This window comes from Calonectris borealis, chromosome 1 (assembly GCF_964195595.1).
Source record: "Calonectris borealis chromosome 1, bCalBor7.hap1.2, whole genome shotgun sequence".
Taxonomy (NCBI): domain Eukaryota; kingdom Metazoa; phylum Chordata; class Aves; order Procellariiformes; family Procellariidae; genus Calonectris; species Calonectris borealis.
Window position 1 is genome coordinate 124,988,024 of NC_134312.1, and position 14,326 is coordinate 125,002,349.

The following is a 14,326-nucleotide window of genomic DNA, read 5'->3' on the forward strand; positions in this document are numbered from 1 at the left end:
AGCAGCCAAGTCGGGCGCTGGCCCGGGACAAACTGCCCCTTCCCCACCTGATTGTGCACGACGGGGAGCCCCGATTTGCATCTTTCTTTATTTTTCTTTTTTTTTTTTCTTTCTTTTCTTTTTTTTACACAAGGCTCGAAAGAGATGGTGCAGGGAGCTGCCTCCGTATCTCGCTCTTCGCGGCCGGTTTAACCCCTTCCTGCAGCCCCAGCACAGGTTCCTCGGGCCGGGGATTGTTTTCTGTTTGGAAACCGGAGAAGGGGGGAGGCTATCGGCAGGGAAGCAATAGCTCGCTCTCTCTGGAGAGCTGCTCTCCAACAGGCAGCGCCTTGAAATCTATTTAAAGAGAGGGAAAGGCGGGGGGGGGGGAGAACAAAGGGGGAGGAGGAGGAGGGGGCCGAACCAGAGCCAGCGAGAGAGGGAGAAAGCGATGGATCAGCCGGTTTGCAGTGTACATCAAGCTATCACATCTGTATATGCTCCGATCGATGAAAAGGATGGATAATATTTGTCAGCTGCAGACCTTTTTCTTCTCACTTCCCAGGGAAAGGACGGGGGAGGCGGGGGAAGGAAGAGAGGTAATAGGGAGCTTCAAGGCCAGAGGCACTTCCTGATACAGCCAAATAGAAAAGAAAGGCTGGGGATTATTATTGTTATTAATTATTTTTATTATTCTACAGCAGCCAAAGGGACGATCAGGGGACCGTGCAGCCCTTTCTGCCCGCTTCTTCACGCTCCCACTCCTTTCTTCTCCCCCCCCCTTTTCTTTCTTTTTCTTCTTCTTTTTTTTTTTTTTTGTTGAAACTCAGCTGCTTCCTTGCAGAGCTCCGAAGATTTAACCCTTTGCCCGCGGAGGCTTGAGGTGGGTGAGCACAAAAGCAGATCGCGAAAGCCTTGGACTGGAAAAAAAAAAACAACACGCGCCCAGCGAGAAAGTCAGTAAAACGCACCGTTACACACAGAGCGATGTGGTTTGGCTTTAGGGAAGACGAGGGGAAAAAAAAGCGAGAGAGAGACATAGCCTCTCTCTCCACCACCCCCCGGCTCTGCCAGCCCCTCGCTTGGTGCCTGCAGTTGCACTCTGAGTAAATAGTTCCCACACATGGTCCACATTTTGCACAGCAGCAGCGTGTTTCCTCTCGGTCTCTCGTTGCTGCTCTCCGAGCAAAGAAAAAAAAAAGAAAGAGAGGTTTAGAGGAAGTTAAAAATCAGGCGAGCTGAGAAAAGACTCTGTGTTACACACATCCTGAATGAAAGCGAAAGCCCAGCGTTTCGGCCCTCCGAGCGCCAAGCTCTCACCTCCTTAGTAATGTCACTAACATACATGTTGGACATATCACCGTAATTACTTACACCCGGCGAGGCGGACTCTCGGGCGCTCACAATAGCCGGGCTGGCTGCGGAGCCCGCCGGCGGGAGGCCGGCCGGCTGCCCGCTCACCGCCTGCTCGTTGCCGGCGCGGCAGGCCGGGCTGCAGCTGCCCGGGGGGAGCGCCCCGAGGGAACCGGGCTCCTTCCCCGCCGCCGGGGGATTCCTCGTCCCTGGAGACGGGGGTGTCCGGCAGCCAAGCCGTTTTTGCGGAAACGGCGATGTCCTGACCCGCCTGGGCGTTTGCTTTCCCAGGGCACCGAGCGTCCCCGGAGGGGCGACGGGACGGGGGATGCTGGTGTGCCGGGTGGGCCCCCCGGAGGGTCGCGTCCATCCCCTGCGCCCGGGTCCCCCCTCCCCAGGCCTGCGAACCGCTGCCCGCCCCGCGCCTGTGGAGCTGGAAGCCAGGGTGCCGGAGCGGTGTGCGCCGCTAAGAAACCATTATCCGGCGTCCTCCTTTTCTCCTCCATCCAGGCCCCGGTTCCATCTCCGCCCGCCTCTGAGCCGGGATCAGCCAGATGATCCTCCGGCCGCCGGCTGAGTGGCAGCCGCTTCGTGGGTAGCATTAGGGCTCGGCCACTCCGCGCTCCCGTGACCCCGTCGCGTCTCTCTCTCCCTCCATCGCGGCCCCTCCGGAGCCCGGTGCCCCATCAGCTCTCGCTGAGTGATATTTAAAAGAAGGGTTGCATTCTCCCCAATAGAAGCCCACTCGTTTCCTTGTTGCCAGGAACAAAGCGTACATTCAGAGGGGTGGCTGTTGACGGCTCCCTCTGTATAGCACTGGAAAGCGGGTGGCCTTTGGTTACTGGCAAGGAAAATTCTAATCAGGGTGCTTGTAAGCGGGGCTTTATAGAAGCTTAGTTACAAAAGGCTTACACCAGAGTAATGCAATAACTATAATAACAGCCAGGGAGCCCTAAAGAGGGTGGAATGTGCTTGTGTCTGGATGATTTTCCCCGCTAGCACAGAGAGGGACTGTTTACCGCGAGTGCCATTAAGTATCGCTGGAAACTCACCAACAGCAGACTTATTTCAATATACTTTATTGTTGTATCTGCTCTAAAAGCAGCTTTGCTTCGGACGACTTTTAGATCGTCCTAGAGAAGAAGGGGAGAGAGGCCGCCCTCGGGTGTCGGAGAAGGCTCGGAGCGGAGGGGCAGTGCCAAGGGTGAGGGAGCTGCGAGCCGGGGCCCGGCCGGGGCGGGCTGACCGGAGCGCGTCCCGGCGGGCAACGCCGCCGAACAAAGCGGCGAGGCCACACGGCCCCCCGCGCCCAGCGGCACAAATCCGTCGGGCTCCCGCGCCCCGAGGGTGGGCAGCGACGTAGCCTCCGCCGCCCTTCTCGGCTGACGCGGCCGATAAGGGCGAGGGGGCCCCGGGGCGGACACCGGGGCGGGGCGGGGGGGCGAACATCGACCTCCAGCCGGCGGCCCGGGGCGCCCCGGGCAGCGGTGACCCTGCTGTTCCGGCTCAGCCCGGCTCCGGCTCGGCGCGGCTAATGGGATCAGCCGCTGCCCTCCGCCACCGCCGCCGCGTGTTGATTTTTCCAGCTCGCCGCCGCCGCCTCTCCGCCCGGCCCCGCTGCCCGCCGTCCCCCAGCCAGAACCAGCTACCGCTTGGCCGCCGGCGAGGGGCCGCGGCTCCGGAGGGCAGGAAATGGCTTGGCCGGGGAGCCAGGCCGGTACCCCGCCCCGCCGCGATCCCCGGGCACGGCGGCGGCCGGCGCGGGAGCGGGCTGCGCCGGGAGGCGCCCCGAGAGACCGCGCCGGCCCCGGGCGGGACGCGTGAGGCGGGCGCCGCTCCACCCCCACCCCCATCATCCCCCCCCGACACCCCCGAGCAGAGTTTGCAGCGCTTTATTTTAACGGAACAACGGAGCGCGGCGAGCAAACTGCTGCTCCGCGCAGGGCAAGAAAAATGGGTTTTTAATAGGCAAGGTCGGCGTGCTTGGCAGCCGGCCACCGCGGCCGGGGAAATAAACAAACAGAGGAGCTGCGACTTCAGATCGGAGCAGAAGTTGCGCTCCAGGCGAGAGGAGACCGCGGCACGGTCCGCGGGACGAGCATGCAGCCGCGCACGGAGCCGCCGGGGAGAGCATCTCCGGACCGCCCCGCCCCCCCCAGCCCCCCACTTCGCCCCGTTCCGCGGCTCGGGGGCGGTGCGCCGGCTTCCCGCGGCCCCGGGACAGGAGCGGGCCGGGTGGCGGGGCCGGGGGGAAGCTGCCTTCCTGCGCTGCCGGGCGCGGTGCCGGCGGGCTGGCAGCGGGCGGAGGGCAGCTGGCCGCCCTTGTTTATCGCGCTCCGGCGGCTTCACGCCCAACCGCTGCCGTGCCGGCACAGCCGGCCCCGGGGAGGCAGGCAGGGAGGGAGAGCGGAGCCGCCCGATCGCGAAGCGGCGGGACGGCGTCTGCCGGAGGCTTTCCAGCGGTGCCCGCGGGGCTCCGGCTCCGCCGCCGGGTCGGCAGGGCTCGGCGGTGCCCGCCCCGCTGGCCGCACCGCGGGGGCGCCGCGCTCCCGCTCTCGCCGCGCGTTCCGGGCTCGGTGCCGAGCACTCCCGGCTGTCGCGTATCAGCCTCCCCGCTGCCTCCCGCCGCCGCCTCGCTCACTCCCGGCTCTGCAGGCGGCAGGGCAGCGCGGATCCCGTGGTCTCCCCAGCGGCACTGGCCGCGGACTGGCCGCCTTGCATCTTACTGCCGCTCGTAGAGGCGCCTGGGGGGGGTGTCCATTCCTCCGCTCGCCAGCCCCCCGGTTCCCTTCCCAAGCCTCTTTGCAGCGCCGTCGGCTGCAGGCCCACGCGGGGCGAGAGGCGGCCCCCACCTGAGCAGGGGCTGTGCAGCCCCTCTGCCCGGGGAGGGCTTGGTGGGCGCAGCCGTCTCTTTAGCATCCCCCGCCGAATAGGGCCGGAGAAGCCCCGCCGCCCCCGGGGGAAAGGAGAGACTGGCCCGGCGTGCCCTCAGGAGAGGAGGGCGAAGGGAGCCGGGGCAGGAGAGCCGAGAGCGAAGTTCAAGCCTGGGAAAGCTGGACGAGAGTTCGGTGAGAGGCCGGCAACCCTCGCCCCGGCGGTCACAGCCCTTTCGCAGCGTGGCGAGGGCAGGGGAGCACCTTTCGCCGTTGCCCTCGGCTTCCACCGGAGCACGGCCCGGGCTGGGGCTCCGGTACGCCGGGAGGAGGCACGGGGGCGAGCCGCGCATCCCAAGTTCCCACGGGCCCGCGGCCTGGGCTCCCAGCGCTGCTCCATCGTCACCACCATCTCCCGGCCTCGCCGCGGCAGAGGGCAGAGCACCCCCGGTCCCGTCCCCCCCCGCCGCTCCCCGCAGCGCAGGGCTCGCAGCTGGGCGCGGAGGCAACGGGGGCTGCGATCGGGACGGGCGCCGGGCAGGGCGGCGGCGGCGGCTGTCAGCGGCGCTGCAGCTCCTCGCCGCCCGGGCAGCTGCCAGCTTTTTGGCAGATCGCTTTGCAGACGTCTCCCAAGGACTCCTGCAAGGGCTGAGAGGGGTCACCGGGAATAGCTGAACAGTGCGAGAGGCCGGGCTAACGGAGGGCAGCTCAGCCGAGCCAGGGGGAGCGGGGACTGGCCAGGGTGAAGGAAAGGGAGAGGTGCAAAGAGCCGGGGGGGGGGGGGGGGAAGCAGGCAAAGCCATCAGCCTGCAAAATGCTGAGTTTGCAGGGGCGATGGAGAAGCAGCCTGAATGGGGCAAAGTCTGTCTTTTACATACCCGGCGTGACCTATCGCTTAAAAAATCTGTCTTCCCCTTCTAGTGCCAGGGTGTACCTGCAGGGTAGTTTCAGCCTTTCTGTCTCCCGTCCCATTATTCCAGTACAGTCTAATCCTTGTGTTGTGACCTACAGCAGCGCTCTGATTTATTTTTAATGCGTTCCGATTCCTGTTCCGTCGTCAAGAGATGCATTGAGATTCATTTTCCATCCCCTGCTTTTCAGACTTCTGTTCTGCTGGAGGGACCCGCCAATAGAGTTTAATTCGATCTGATGTAATTTAATGAACACCTTTATCTTTTGTTTTTTAGCGGGAGGATAAAGAATACAACCGCATTCAGCTTTTGCTAAATCAGACACGTTTCCCACCGAAATTCTATCTGGTGACACACACTCACTGTAACATTTCATTAACGACCCCCTTGATATATTGATTTTTAATATTTGTATTAAATGTTGTGTAAAATTGAACTCAGGCGTTAGAAGAGATTGTGCAAGTCACAAGACATGACTCCTACTTAATTGTTATTTTTTTCGGTCCTGGAACAACAGCTGGAAAGAGGCCAGCAGGAGGGGAAAAAAAATTAAAAATAAATTCTCCACGGGGGGAATAAAGGGCAGTGCCCGGGAAAGCGCGGGGGAGATGGGGAGAAAGCGCAGCCACTCGGGAGCGCGGGCAACAGGGCCCGGCCGCCCCCCTCCCATGCCCCCCAGCCCCTGCCGGTCCCGCAGGCCCTGCCGGGGCCACCCCCGCCCGCCCCAGAGCCCCGGGCCGCGGCGGCCGCCCCGCTCCCCGCTCCTTCCCCTGCTCTCCCGGCTCGCTCGCTCCGCGTCGCCTCCCTCCCTCCTGCTCCATATGGTTTCTCCCCTCCTCCGCCTCTTCTCCCCCCTCCATGTTGTCTCCGTGACTCTCCCCGCTCCATGTTACGCCTCCGGCCCCCGGGGGAGCGTTTCCCTGCTGCGGCGTGGCGGGGCCCCGCACCGCGGCCCGGCCCGGCCGGGATGCGTGCCGGGCTCAGCCGGGCCAGCACGCAGCGTGGAGGGGCGAGGGGCGGGGGGGCGGGGGACAGCAGGGAAAGACTAGGGGTCAGGAGAGGGCCGTGGGGAGGGGTGCCAGCCAAAACTCCCGGCCAGAGAGTTTCCCGGGTGTGCGAGAGAAGAGCTTGAAGAAGTTCATCTCCCCCGCGCTCCCCTCCTTCTTGTTTTCTTTCTCCCTCCTCCCCCCTCCCTCCCCCCAGGAATACGAGGCATTCAGAGATCAACATAATTCACCTGCATCAAAAAAACCTCGCGAGCTATAAACTAGCGGCTGATCCTCCGCTTAGACTAGTGTTCAGCCGTTCATGCATCATGAGTGTCAAATAAATGCCTGATTGAGGCCCTCAGCGGAGGAATTAGCTTTCCTTGTGCTGGAAATGCATAATAGAGAAAGTGCTGAGGCATCCTCCCCGGAGTTAGCTCGGGCTCCGCTCCCTGCGCTCCTCGTTTCGGGAGCTTTCCCTCCCGCACCCCGGCTCCGGCCCCCCCCCCGCCCATTGCCCGCCCTTATCAGCACACCCAGCTGGCCAGGAGCGAGGGGAGCCCTCCGGGGGGGGGCGGGCCGGGGGCGGAGGGAGCAGCCGAGCATCTCTCCAGGCGCCCGAGTCCCCGGCGCTGCCCCGCCGGCGCTGCGGGGGCTCGGCGGGAGCGCTGACCGCGGGCCGAGGCGGCGGGAGCGGGGAGCGCCGGGGGGGGGCTCCCCTCAACGAGCTGCTCGTCACTCGGCCACCCTTCCGCGCCGGGGGCCTCATCCTGCCGGCGGGTACGACCCAGCCTCGAAGTTTGGTGGCGAAACCGGGGGGAGCCGGCGCTCGGCTCCACCGCCCTGGCGGCCCAAGGGGGCTCTGCGCCGGGCTCGCTGCCCGGACGGGGCCGAATTCCCCCGGGCAGGGGATGCCGCCGGCGCTGGGCTGGCGGCCGAGGCACACAGGGGTTAACCGCGTCGCGGCCGGGAGGAGCAGTTAAAGTGCACGGGCTGCAGATGCTTTTCAGGCCTCGGTGTCTACCGTTTTAAATTAAAAAAATGCACCCGGCCCGACCATGCACCAGTGACCTGCAATTTCCCCTTCTTTTCAAACTGAAATATGGCCAAACTATCTTCAAGTTAACTTAGGGGCTGGGGACGGAGGCGGGGGAGGTTGGGGGGGGGGCGGGAGGAAATCGCTCTGGGTTGAGATCTCTGTGTCAAGTTTCATCCCCTCCTGACATTTCTGGCTCCGCGCCAAAGTCCTGAAAATGGAAAATTGGGGAAGGGCGGGCGGTGGGGGGGAGTGGGGAGGGAGGTGGGGGGGAGCGGGCCAGAGCTCTCGTCGGAGCGGCAGTAGCGAGAGGCTCTGGCCAAGAGGGATGCATGAGCGAGCCCGGCTGAGCGGAGCGCGGCGGCATCTTCCGCCATCCATTCCGCCGCCCAGGCGCGTGGAGAGCGGCCGGCCGCTGCCATTGTTACCGGCGGGCGATGCGGGGACCGGAGCCGCCGCTCCGGCGAGAGATAAATAGTCCCTGACAGCGCCTCTTCGCACCCACAGCTCGGCAGATTGCACTCGGCGGACGGCCGCAGGTCTGTGTCGCTCCCTTTCGTGGGAGTCCCTTTAAATCACCGCTCCCCCCCCACCTCTCCCGGGGGATGCTGCCGACCTTCCCCCCCCCCCGGCCCCGCACGCCCTCCCCTGCGCGCTCCCCCTCCCGCAGCCCGCTGCGGCCCCGCTGCCACGGCTCGTCTCGGCGCGGAGCCACCGACCCGGCGCGGAGCCCCGCCGGGAGGGGAGAAAAGTCTCTGCTGAAATACTTTCGGCAGGCTGCGCCTTTGCCAGGAGGGGTCTTAGCGCCGGGTCTTTTGTCTTGGGGCCTTCGCCCGCGTCCCCCGGGGTGGCTGGCGGCTCTCCCGGGAAGAGCCTCCGGGGAAAGAGCCGGGGCGTCCCGGGCTGCCGCCGCGGGCAGCACCGCCCCGGCCCCCCGGCCGGCACTCCTTCAGGCTCGCCCGTCTCCCGGTTCCCCTCTCTCGCCGCAGGAGCCGAGGGGCTCGGGGTGAGCCCTGCCCTCCGGAGCCCCGTCCTGCCCGCGCCGCCCCTTCGCGTAGTGAGCGTGACAGTGACCCAACGGGGGGGTCCCTCGCCAGCCGGGGTGCTCCCCTCCACCGGCCGTCCCGGAAAGGGAGCCGAGGGGCAACTCCGGTAGCCAAAGTGCTACTTTCCAGCTGCCCCCCCGCGCCCGGCAGCACCGGGGCGAAGTGGCCAGGCATGTGCACTCCGGAGCTCCTGGCACCCCTCCGGGCTGCCTTCCCCCGCGACACCGGGGAGCGCCACGTCCCCCGCGGGCGCTGGCGAGCGGCTCCGGCGTGAGGCGAGCCGGCACTTTATTTTTTCCAGCATCCTTTTCCTCCCCCCTAGCCGAGGCCGAGCCGGTGTGTGTGTGCGAGACGAGGTTATGGCCAGCCCGAGTTATTATTTCCAGGCCGGCTGTCGGGAGAGTCTCTCCCAGGTGGAGCCGGTACGGGCGGCCGGTATCGGGGGAGACAAAGGCGGGAGCCCGGGCTGCCTCCGGAGCCCCGCGGCGAGGACAAGTGCGGGCGCTGCCGGCTCGGCTGGGCTCGGCTCGGCCCCCCCGCCGGCGGCCGGGCTCGGCCGGGGCCGCGGGGTGCTGCCGCCGCCCAGGGGAGCCCGGGCTGGGTTTTCCGAGCGCGTCTTTCCAGTTACATTGAATGCACTTTTAGGGGATTGTTTTCCCTTTCCACTTGTTTGTCTCCTGCTAGCCTCGTAAACTGCCTCATGATTTATTACCTAGGCTAAGTGCTTAATTTGTGAATATGAAACAGATTAAAAGGAGATCGGCGTATTTTAGCAGGCAGGCCGGAGCAAAGCCCGGCAGCTGTTTCGAGTTTGTAGGCATCTCCAACCTCGTGTTAAGCAGGCTAGCCTGCTAGTGATCAAGGGGGTATCCCCGGGCTCTCTCCGAGAGGCCCACCGCCGCCGGCTCCCCGTGCGCACGGCTGGCGCGGAGACCGGCCGCGGGATGGCCGCTGTGGGTTTTTTTTTTGAGAGGGGACACCGATGCCGTCCGTCAAAGCGACACCCGCGGCTGTGGGATTCAGGACCCGCTGCGTCTCCGCGAAGGCGGGCTCTGCCGGCGGAGGGCCCAGCAGGCACGCAGAGGGTTAACGACGACTCTGCCCTCTCCTTCAAAGGACTAACTCGAGATAGAGTAAATACGGTCGGGGCGGGGGGGGGGGGGGGTGCCGCTCAGGCCACATGATGCAAAAGTAAGACAAGCACACTCCGGAGAACAAAGGCTTCCTACCCCCTTCCTCCCCCTCCTCCCAAAATCTGTCTTAATTCTGCAAGTAAACTTGAGCAGCTATAAAACAAAGGGGAACGATGGAAGTTATAGCCAAGGGACAATCAAAATAAATACCTTTGATGCAGTCCAAGCACGCACTCGGTATTTTCTGGAGCCCCCCCTACCCTCAGTCAGGCGGGACATCACGGGCTCTCCCCACGACAGGGTTGACGTGCACCGCCGGGGTTGTGACTCGGGCCGATTTAGGGCCGATTTAGGGCCGACTCGTCCCGCAGCCCAGGGAACACCCGCTGCCCGGGGCCAGCACCACCTCGCAGCCCTGGGGGCAGCAGGCCGGGCCGGGCCGCGCCGCGCCGTCGGGGCTGGGGCTGGGGCCGGGGGCGGCAGCAGTGGGGCAGGGCTGCCCCGGGTGTCCCACGGGGCCAGCTCGCCGGGAGGACTGCGGGGCCGAGAGACGTCCCTGAAGCACTGCGTGGGGCAGGGAGCGATATCTGGGCCTGCAGCAAGCCGTGCCCCGGCCCCGCGGGTGCCCGACAGGAGCCGGCCGGGGTGGTTTGCCCCCCGACCCCATGGTGGCCCCGGCCCCGGGTCATGCAAGTGATACCTCCCTGCCCGCGACCCCCTGCTCCCGACTGCCCTGGGCTTGCAGAGCAGGCCAGCTATATCCATGCTCGTCACCAGCACCCTGGGGCAATTCCCAGCCCTGGTGTCCCACCGCGCCCGCCTGCTCTCTCTGCCCCACCCCCCTCCCCCGCTCCTTGGCCCGGAGGAGGTTTTAATGCATTGGGGACGGCAGGGGAAGCGAAGGGGGAAAGCAGCAAGCCAGCAGCCTGTGCAGCCGAGCAGACAGCAAGGCCTGCCGAGTACAAAGCACCACTCCTAAGCCCAAAAGCCAGAGAGAAACAAAAATCTATAACCTGCCCTGTACCTCTGAGCGCCACTTAAGAACCAGGAGCAAGAGCACTGTGTCACTCCTGCTGGAGCACGGCAGACAGGGCTGGCTAGGAGGAAAATGACTCATGTGCCCTTGTTGCACCTCAAGTGGTTGCTCTGGTGCTGCAGACGCGGCTGGTGTCTGAGCTGTGGAAGGAGAGGGAGATGGGGACAGACCCTGGGCAGAGCATGGGGACCAGGTGTGCGGTGGCACATGTCTGGGCAGGTTGAGCCCCGGTCTGTCAAGGAGCAGAAGAGCAAAGGACCACGTACACGGCATTCAGAAAGATCCCTATGTGTGTGCGTGTGTGAAGATGTCAGAGTAACTCTTGTATGGGGAAAGCTGAATATAAACCGTGGCTGGGAAGCGATCCTGTAGGTACATGTGAGTGAGGGTTTGGGGACACCTCCTCCCATGGCAAGGAAGCACCTGAAGGAAGAGTGCAAGAATGAGACAACAGCAGATATGTGTGTGTCTATGCAACTGTTTCAAGTTGGCTCGAGACAAGGTTCTTCTTCTGTATTTGGGGCAAGGTTTGTGGCAAACCAATGCTGGAACCCATTTCCCAGGGGCCTGATGGGGTTTGGGTGTAGTTGACAGGTCCCTGCCTCGTGACAGGAGAGATTATTGCGTAGGTATTATACACCACCGCTGTTTCTAGCCCTGGGCCTTGTTGCTTACTGTCTGAAGGGAGGACCAAAACTTTTGAGCAGCCTGAAGAGCAGTAGGCAAAAATGGCCCTGGGGTCTCTGCACCTCCCTGTCGGTTCTGCACAGAGCTGTTCTCTCGCTAGGTACCTCCAGCATTTTAGCAGGGAGAGAAAAACACGGGCTTGTGTCATGATGATAAGATAAAGCACTTTTCTCTTCAAGCAGTATACATAACAAGAAGCCAGAAAAAAAGACAGTGGCAATGGAAAAGGAAAAAAAAACCCTTTCCAACTTGTTGGCTTGCCCTTTGCAGTCATCCCTACCTCAGAGAGGGCTATGGCCACAACATTAAGCCTTGGTTACGCTCCTGAAATTCACCACACTAAAAGTCACCTGGTCCCTCGAGCGCTCTTGTAAAGCACTCCAGGTTCCCATAGAAAATGGTTTGCGTGTACTTAAAACTATGTGAATTGGATTTGTTTCCAACAGCGCATAATGCCCATTTCAGCCTGATCCTGTCTGGCTTTCACTGAATTAACGCCTGGATGGATCTAAGTCCAAATGTCTCAGACCAAAGTGGTTCAGATAGTCCTCCTGCTGCTGTCCCTCGCTGCCCCAAAGGCATTTAAAAATCTCCTTGCAAGTGCTCTTATGTGGCGATGGCTAAGCCTCAGAAACAAAGCAATGGAGAACACTACTAAAGCAGAACGGGCAAACCCTGATGGTTTGGAGCAATCGGCAGGGACACTGAAAGGTATGAAAGCTGCTCCAGTTTGGAGCACAGGCGCACCCAGGCTCCCTGCATAGCCCCAGCTCTTTCCTGCCAGCAGTAGCAGGCTGCAGGCACCCCATTCCTGCCAGCCTGCAGGCCTTCTTGCAGCCAGGCTTACACCTTTGACGTTCGCCTGGTAACAGTTTGTCAAGTTGCAACGTCTCTCCTTTTCACCACTTCCTAACACCTCACCGCCTCCAGAACGCTCCCGAGAAGGGGAAAAATGATTTTAAAAGTCCTGTCACCGAAAACTCTTAAAGACCTCTACATGACCACCTAAATGACGTCTTCATATTCTTATAACCTCTGTTTATGATGCCTGTCTGGGCTCTGTTTAGATTTGTAAGCTCTTCAGGGTATGACGCTGAGCATCGTCTAATGCACTGTGGCTACCATCTAAACACAAAACAGCAGGGTGAAGTTTTGGACTAGGGTAAGGCTCAGGTTGTGTAGAGATAAATGGGGGGATCAACGCATGCTAAATTTCAGTAGTATTTTATCTTTCCAGGTTTGCAAGTATTGTGTTACCTGACAGCAGCTTTAGTGTGCTGGGCACTCTATATGCACGGAAGGCAGATAGTTCCTGCCTACCCAAAAAAGGGAAGTAAAACTGTAAAAACTACAACGGCAGACAACTAGGTGAGCAATGCCGGTGGTACAGGGAGGCAGGTGAGCTCCTGGCTTCAGCCGCGGGCTCCTTTGCCATAGCTCTCTGAGGCCACTGCTCCCAAAGCCCATGTCCCACAGTTAGAAGAGAACAGTGTGCGTTTGTATGCGTGTGTTCATGTGAATGTAATTTTGTTTCTACATGATGTGGATTATCTTTCTTTTAGCAGCAAATCCATTCAGGGGTTTAGATAAAAAGAGAAATCCTGCAGCCGTTCTTTCCCTGGGAAAGGGCATGTCTTCTGTGGCTTTCTCTAGTCCTTTTTCCAAGCAGTCCCCAAACACACTTTTTCCTAGCTCAGCATCCGATCTCACCTTGAGAGCCTGCCCACTCCCAGAGTGAAGTGCTCTCACACGGGGAACAGAGGGAAAACACAAAGAATAAGGCACCGCAGGCGAGGTGCTGCCCGGATGACTGGGAGGAGAAGGGAATCGGGGTGTAGGGCATAGAAGTACCCCCCAACGGCATTGCACTGCCTGGTGCAATGTGGGGGTTACACCCGCACAGCCCCCCAGGAAGCCCCCCCGGCAGGGAGATCAGCTGTGCTGTAGGTGCAGGATGCCTAAGAGGTTCTTTTTTTCTGAACCCGGTAGGACTGCTTGGCTTCACAAAGTGTGAAGGCAATCTTGTCGGGAAAGAGAGCTCCATTGATTTAAATGCAAAATTACCCTCCCGCAGTTCTAATTTCCCAGGCGAGGGCTGTGCAGGCTCTGAAAACATGGAAGTTGTTGATGTATTGGTTCAATTAATTTTTAAAATAAGTTTGAATGCCATTTGTTTCAAATTTGATAGGAAAGTGCTGTAGATTTTTGCAAGCAAAGACTGAGGTGAGCGTGAACGGGGTGTGTATTTTGCATAGCCTTGAAAAGAGGACTTAAACGAGGCATTCATTTAGTACCAGGCCTCCGTGCAGCGATGAGTGAGACCTGCGGTGAAAGAAAAAGACCTGAACATCTGTATTTGCTAAGTGGCACCGGCAGCAGTCAGCCAGCTTGCAGAGAAGAGCAGACGTGCGGGTGTGAGGCCCGGCGGAGACTGCCGGGTCCCTGGTGCTTTTTAAAAGGAAATAATAGCTTGTGGGGGAACCCTTTCTGGTGGCCTTGGCTCCCGTGACCCCCCTCTGATGTATGATATTTAAACAAGGAAATGTCAATATTGGTTTTCCACATACAGCCTCGTTCTGCTCTCCATGAAAACTAATGACAAACCCCTCGGAGAGTTAGAGGAGAGCAGACCCCAAAACAGTCGCTCAGACCCAAATGCAGTTGGCTGCAGCAGCCTGGAAGGAAGAAAGAGCAGATCGTCACGAGCGGCTGGGCGATGTGCTCTTGCAGGTAAATTAGAAAGAAGAGAAGCAATCCCATCCTGCAGTACGCAATGCCTCAAAGCTGCAGGTCTGATGGTTTGAATGATTATTGCTTTTTAAAATTACAAATTGCATTTTGGTACAGCGAGTGAGGATAATGCGCTGAATTAAGTGCAACTCAAGGGTGTTTTGTTGTAACAAAGGTGACTTCTCTGCACTCACTTTTTCAGGTCGGGGCTAACGGAGAATTTGATTTGAACCCGATGGCTATCAAGCAGTGGTTTTGGAAAGGAGTGATGCGAATTGTACAAGAAGATATCCATAAACTGGGCCATCAGATATATCTTCTGATACAGGTGTCCTCTGAGGTAGGAAAGTGTAAGTCATAGGAAGAGAGGGCAAGTGTGTCTGACTCATAGTAAAACGAGGGCACGTGGAAAGTATAAACAAAGGGAGGGCTGCTACTAGTAGGACATGAAGGCTGTGCCATGTGTCATGGGAAAAATAATTTTATTGTGGATAATTTAAGCTTAAAGGGGCAGTTGTGGTGTGACTGCGTGGCACAGAACGTGAGGTGGGGCATA

General features: G+C 60.6%; 1 protein-coding gene across 1 annotated transcript in view; it reads left to right on the forward strand.

The window, feature by feature from the left end:
* The first annotated feature begins 7,426 nt into the window (after positions 1–7,426).
* Positions 7,427–14,326, forward strand: part of BCOR (BCL6 corepressor) — an 82,720-nt gene continuing 75,820 nt past the window's right edge. The window contains exon 1 of the mRNA XM_075174114.1: positions 7,427–7,677. The gene's annotated coding sequence lies outside the window, so the exon portion shown is untranslated. The remainder of the gene's footprint in view (positions 7,678–14,326) is intronic.